The 6,382-nt window shown below is 44.0% G+C and overlaps 1 pseudogene across 1 annotated transcript; it reads right to left on the bottom strand.

The window, feature by feature from the left end:
- Window positions 1–2,529: 2,529 nt before the first annotated feature.
- LOC147436575 (12-oxophytodienoate reductase 7-like) lies at window positions 2,530–5,239 on the bottom strand (annotated as a pseudogene). The gene is made up of 4 exons (XR_015185063.1): window positions 4,811–5,239; window positions 4,238–4,711; window positions 3,824–4,155; window positions 2,530–3,657 (listed from the first exon to the last, which is right to left on the bottom strand). The product of XR_015185063.1 is annotated as a 12-oxophytodienoate reductase 7-like (transcript).
- Between the last annotated feature and the right edge of the window lie 1,143 nt (window positions 5,240–6,382).

The raw sequence follows: 6,382 nt of genomic DNA, 5'->3' as shown, positions 1-6,382 counted from the left end.
AAGGAGAAATAATGGCTTGTATACGAACATCATATGGCCGCGTTATCGACCGATGCCCATATATTTTTTGAGAAAGGGGAAGGGAAGTTGACTTACCATAAAGATACTAGATTCGCCGCATTACCAACGTAGTATCCAGACAGTAAGGCAATACTTACCACAAGGACGCCATCTTCCCCGCGTCACCGAGGTGATGCCCCCGTGGTAAGCACTGTTCCGTAGAACAACTTACGCACACACTCCCATTGTGTGGTAAGGTACCTTATGACTGTCGCGCAATACAACAAACGGCACGCTACCACACAACGCATACATACACACAACACATACCCGAATCATGTGGTCAGGTACTCCGCTATAGTCGGGCACTACGATGCAGAGCATGCTCCCACACAATCCCCTCTCTCCCTCTCTCCTCTTTCCTCAATGTACCTTCAAAGGCGGTCGACGAGCTCTCTCTCTCTCTCTCTCTCTCTCTCTCTCTCTCTCTCTCTCTCTCTCTCTCTCTCTGGGGTTAAACAAGGATGTCCATTGTCACCAACTCTCTTTGGTCTATGCATCGATCAATTGGAACAAATGGTACTTGACTTTATGCAAGAAGAAGGCATTGAAGAGGTCACTATTCGCAATGTGGTAATCATGCTTTTGTTGTATGCGGATGATGTAGTGCTTCTAGCACACACTTTAGAAGATGCACAAAAGCTTATAGTTGTCCTTGAGAACTTTTGCTTGCATAGTGGGCTGATTGTAAATGAATCCAAAACAAAGGTTATGCTTGTGAAAACCAACCATAAGGAGAAGCCATGCATTGTGTACAACAACGAGACACTTGAAGTTGTTGAGAGCTTTAAGTACCTTGGCCTTGAGGTTCCATCCAATCACAAGTGGCATGAATGTGTTATGCATCGTTTGGAAGTGGGAAAGAGAGCATATTATGCATTTGAGAACATGTGTAATGCGGGAAACATCAAGTGTTGGGTTCTCAAGAAGTATCTTTTTGATGCATTGGTGACACCGGTTCTTCTTTATGGAGTTGAAGTGTGGGGCGGGAGCATCTCAAAGTCTACTTGGAAAGAGTTTGAGAATGTCCAAAAGCGTTTTCTTACAAACTTTCTCCAAGTTAAGACACAAACACCATATATGCTCCTACTTCTTGAGTCGGGATCTCTTCCCATTGAGGTTATGGGCATGGAAAGGGTTGTGGAGTACATGATAAAGATGCGTCAAAACCCCTCACATCGACTTCCTACAATTGCATGGGAAGCAAGCAAAAAAGTTCAAAAGACGCATAAAAGCAAGATCTTGAGCACGGGATGGATGCAAGACATAAAGAAGTGGTTTGGGAGATGGGATGCATTACACTTGCTACATGATGCTTCAATTGACTCTCAAGTGAATGAAGCTTTTCTACAACGCCAATGTATTACGGCTTGGGAGAAATCCGGTGGGTCACGCTTCATACATTACACCACCTATATTGCCCCCAACTACAAAACCATGTTCTTCGCTGAGAGAGGAAACCGTACTCACACTTACATGCTTGAGCCTATTCCCTTGTCCGCGATACGCACTATCGCAGCAATTCGGCTTAGCTCCCATTTCCTTCGATGCGAGATAGGGCGTTGGGGCAATGGAGAAGAGTCAAATCGATTGTGCACATTATGCTCACTGCAAGTTCGAGAGTCTGAGTACCACACACTACTAGAGTGCTCAGCTTTTGATCACATCCGAACTTGCTTCTCTCACATTTTCAGCCATAACTTAGACCTACACACTGTCCTCTCCCAGCCAAAGTGTGGGCTCTCCATTGCGACTCTCATCACTACAATTTTGGAGCATCGAGAGTCACTCATCAGCCATACACATACTACATCACATGTAACTTTGGTCCCATAGGTCATATTTGACCTCCGAGGACGATAATAAAATCTATCTCTCTCTCTCTCTCTCTCTCTCTCTCTCTCTCTCTCTCTCTCTCTAAAGATGAAACAATGAAATAACACCCAGTGGGCCCGATCGGACTCGTATATATATAATTCTGCGGGCCCGCCGGGCTTTTCAGTATTCCCGGCGGACCCGCAGGAAAAATGGAAAAGCCCGACGGACCCGCCGGGAATACTGAAAAGTCCGGCGGGATTTTAGTGGGTTTTCAGGTTTCCCTTAACCGGATTCTTTGTGATCATGTTTAGTGTAATCATGTAAATGTGTCAATAAGACCTTGTGATCACACAAAATTTGTCGTAATTACGTAAATATTAAATCCCTGGCAGCAAAGAGGGGCATGAAGCTCCCTACAGATAATGTGGACCCAAGTGTTGGAGTTCAAGTTATCGATATTTGAACCCGTGGATCGGAGTTCAATATTGCACATGCATCTAGCAAGGAACCAATTAGAAGTATCTAAAACACTATGGATGATTGCATTGTTGTTGGCCAAATTATGGACAAAATGTGCTTCAAAGTTCATTCTCTGGAAAGTCTTAACATGATGTCAGGGGATTCTTGGACATAGTGTGGTCTACAAAACCCAGATTACAAATCATTTACAACAAATGATGATTACAGACGGATGGTCCAAATAAATAACAAATCATTTACAACAAATGATGATAATTTTCAAGTGTTTAAGCCAGATAAAAAGAAGGCGTAAGCTCAGTGAGCGGCCGTTGAACAAGATTAGGATATGTTTTTAAATTCTCTTTGAAAATTAGAAAAATGTTTGAAGCATTTCTTATGGCTTCACGCTCTCTTAACTTTATCCATGTGTCCACCTTCAGTTGAATAGATTTGAGAGTATCGTGGTCAGGGTGACAAAAAACTTCACCTCGGAAGTATACTCTCCTAATTGCACTCCAAAATTCTATCTACATCTTGTACAAAAAACCTAGTGCATATATATCGCTCGAATGAGGTGATGAATGTAGATTTTTGGCCGGCATTTTACCTGTATTGATGGGTATTTTTTTGGTTTTTAAACATCTATATTATATATTAAGGAGACTAATTTTCCAGTGTCACGAGTCAAAGTTTGCTGCATCCGGTGAGTTCCGGTTGACATGAGTGAGGGAGAGAGGGGGGGAGAGAGGCGACGGCCGTACTAGTGGTGAAAATGTGGGTTGCTTTTCAAAAAGTACGCTAAATTATACTCTTTCGGGCACGGATGCCTGTTTGAGAGTTTGCACCAGAGTTAAACTCTTGCTTCAAGCAAAAACCTCCCATTCAAGGACGTGGTGAGCCAGCAGCAATGGGAGTCGCAGGCGAGCTGGGCAGCAGCGCACCGCTAGCACCTCCAAGCAGGGCCTCATTACCCGCAGCATCTGTTTTCTCATCTCCTTCTGATCGGTGGCCCCACTCCTCGACTCTTCCCTCCTTCTTGCCCACCCTTGATCGACCTCGTCAGAACTGAGCCTGCTGTAATCCAAGTATCCCTTTACCTGGTCATGCGTATAGAAGGTGGAGCGATCATATGCATTCATCCCGGCCTCTATCGCAAAACGCAGCGGCAAATCTAGATGAACAAGCGCCCATAGGATATCAGGTCTGCCACCCCACTCCTGATTGCATCCATGCCTGATCTGCGGTCGTAACCACCATTTAGCATCATCTTGCCTTTGAAAGCTTCTCTCAAGAGCAGTAGCAGGTCATCATGGCGGTCATCTGCATGCCACAACATGTGCATGTTAATGATGATATGCTCACTCCTCTGAACATGCTTTTATCTGTACATTAGAGAATCCTTGGACAACATGCAAGCTTATGATGGGCACACATATTTTCACTCCTCTCACATTTAGCTCTTATCTGTGCATCAGAGAGTACTTGCCTTCAGATGAGGGTTTGAGCCCTTGGTTTGTGAAGCGTGGCTCGGTGACATGAAGGTACGCCAGATTCATGTCATTTAGGTGGGAAATGAGATGGAGTCCAAGTGCTCGCGGATTGGAGTCCTAGCTCCTAGGTGGTCGATGATGGGCGAAATGCGAACAGCTGTACGTTTCTTGCCCATCTCTTCAGCCACAGCTTCAATAACTTCTAATGCAAATCTGCAGCGGTTCTCAACAGAACCTCCATACTCGTCATCCCTGTCGTTGATACCATCCTTCAGAAACTGGTCTACGAGGTATCCATGAGCGCAGTGGATCTCAACTCCATCAAAGCCTGCACCAGCTAGTAGAATAGTAAGTCATCATGTTGTATGACTCTGTTTCCGGGAACTCTGCAGGGCAAAGGTGCTTTATACCTGCACGTTTCGCATTTCGTGCAGCCTGTTGGAACTGTTGCACCACCATAGGTATCTCATGTGTATGCAATGCTCGTGGTTTGGAGTACTCTGACATGGTTCCTTCCGGCAGTCGTATCGACCATGGCTGGGGAACCCTCGTCAATGTTGATGACACTGGAAGAGAAAGACTCGGTCAGGCTGATAATCTGTGGCAGTTTGGATTCAATCAGAATGGTGTAATGCTGTGTCAAAATGTGTATACAAACAGCCCAGTGTTTCATGTACATAGTGGATTGCTTTGCCACTCTCATGTGATAAGCGAAATACATGCTTATATGCACCATGAATTACCCAATTTCTTGTTGACAGATGGCTGCCCCCTCTGTGATTAACAAGCCTCCATGGGTGGTCCTCTCGCCGTAATACTTGACATGAGCAGGTTGAGGCACATAGTGCAAAGCTCGGCATCCCGTAACGGGGGCAAGAACAACTCTAGCAAATATCAAAGACAGAATGAGAAGGCTAGCCCTCTTGTAGGCAACAAAAACCACTCAGTTTCCCTCATGCTTTTAGGTACAAGGACAGTTGAACCTGTGGGAGAGCTCGAATTCTTTGCCGAGGCGGAGAGGCGCTAAGAGATTGGTGCTAATGTCGTCATGGTAATGGGCATGTAGTTGGGTGTGGCTGTCGTGTGCGGGAGAGTTGTGTGTGTATGGCATGGTTGTTGCAGAGGGAGTTGATTTAAGCTGTAAATGTGCAAAGGTGGGTGGAATTGTGTATGTAATTTTCTCAGAATTGATGCCTTCATTTATATGCTAAAGCTGAGGTGGAGAGTGGGGAAATTGAGAGTGAGTTTATCGGTGCTTGTGTGTGTGTGTGAACTTTTTGGGTACGCGTATGAGGAAAGAGGAACAATTCTGTGAATTTCTGTCATTCTATTTCCAGTCCAAGTACTGTGGAGTGCAAATCTTCGTTGATATTTGCTGCGGCCTACAATGTCCTTTCGTTCGACAAAGCATATTCTAAAGCAACACTGAAAACTGCCCTCTTGTCACCGCTCAAATTTTCACTTTTGCTCTTGCCTCTCCTCTTGGTCCTAGTAGCAGTGTTCGGGAAAAATCATTTTTCCAAACATACAAAATTCCTTTCCTTGAATTTGCCAAGAGGAATTTTTAAAAAATAAGGTTTATTTTTTGGGTTTTTACACTATTTTTCTCTATTTTGGGATGGAAATTCACCTTTTCCCCTTGCCCTCAATCGGCATTTTTTAAAATTGAAAACGACACGATATTAAGTTGAGACACATTTTTCCCGAACATTGCCTAGAAGTGCATTTTCACATGAATGAGGCTTTGTACCCACAGTGCCACATAAGACCTTAGAAGTGGGTAATACTCGATCATCGTCGTCGCACCATCCTAAATAGTACGTGATTGTTGGCTCTTGGCTTTAAGGTGGGAGGTCGATGCTTGTCATCATATCCCCCCCCCTCTCACACAATTGAGGGCTATATTTTTGGTTGCCAATCTAGAGGTGCCACATGGATCGATGGAGAGATGTTGATCCCTTCACTCTTTCCGTGTCACTTATAGTCAAGGATATCCCGGGGACAAGGAAATATTTTCTCTGTGGTGGCAAACTCGTGCCCAAATTTCCTCCTTATTAAGATGCAAATCGGAAGTACTAATTGAATATAGAATTTTATCGATTTCTAAGATTCTTTCCTTGTGTTTATTATCAAAAGTACTAACTGACTATAGAATTTTGCCAATTTTGCTAATCTAGAATTTAAACCAACTCTAGGCTCAACTCTGAAAACCTTTCTAGCACATTGCCTCAAGGTCGATGATGGCGATTTGGCAACACTAATCTTAGGCTCAAAGGAGAGAGGTCAATGGTTGTCATTGTGATGGAGATTTGGCAATGATAGTATTGGTAACAAAGGTATCACCAGTGACAAATGTAATCTTAGTGTCATGATATCTCAAATGGAGTTTGAGATGGACTAATTACAAAATCAACCATATGTGACGACCATATGAATTGTGAAAGAAACACCTGCTGAAGCCTTAGAACCATGCGGCTACTTCTTCTCTAGCTCCAACAACATCTAGGGGTTAGTTTACATCCTTGACCATGCCATCTGTGGCTTCTTCATCATCC

This window comes from Adiantum capillus-veneris, chromosome 18 (assembly GCF_014529385.1).
Source record: "Adiantum capillus-veneris isolate H3 chromosome 18, ASM1452938v2, whole genome shotgun sequence".
NCBI lineage: Eukaryota > Viridiplantae > Streptophyta > Polypodiopsida > Polypodiales > Pteridaceae > Adiantum > Adiantum capillus-veneris.
Note: the sequence above shows the minus strand (reverse complement) of the source record. Positions and strands in the feature narration are given on the sequence as shown.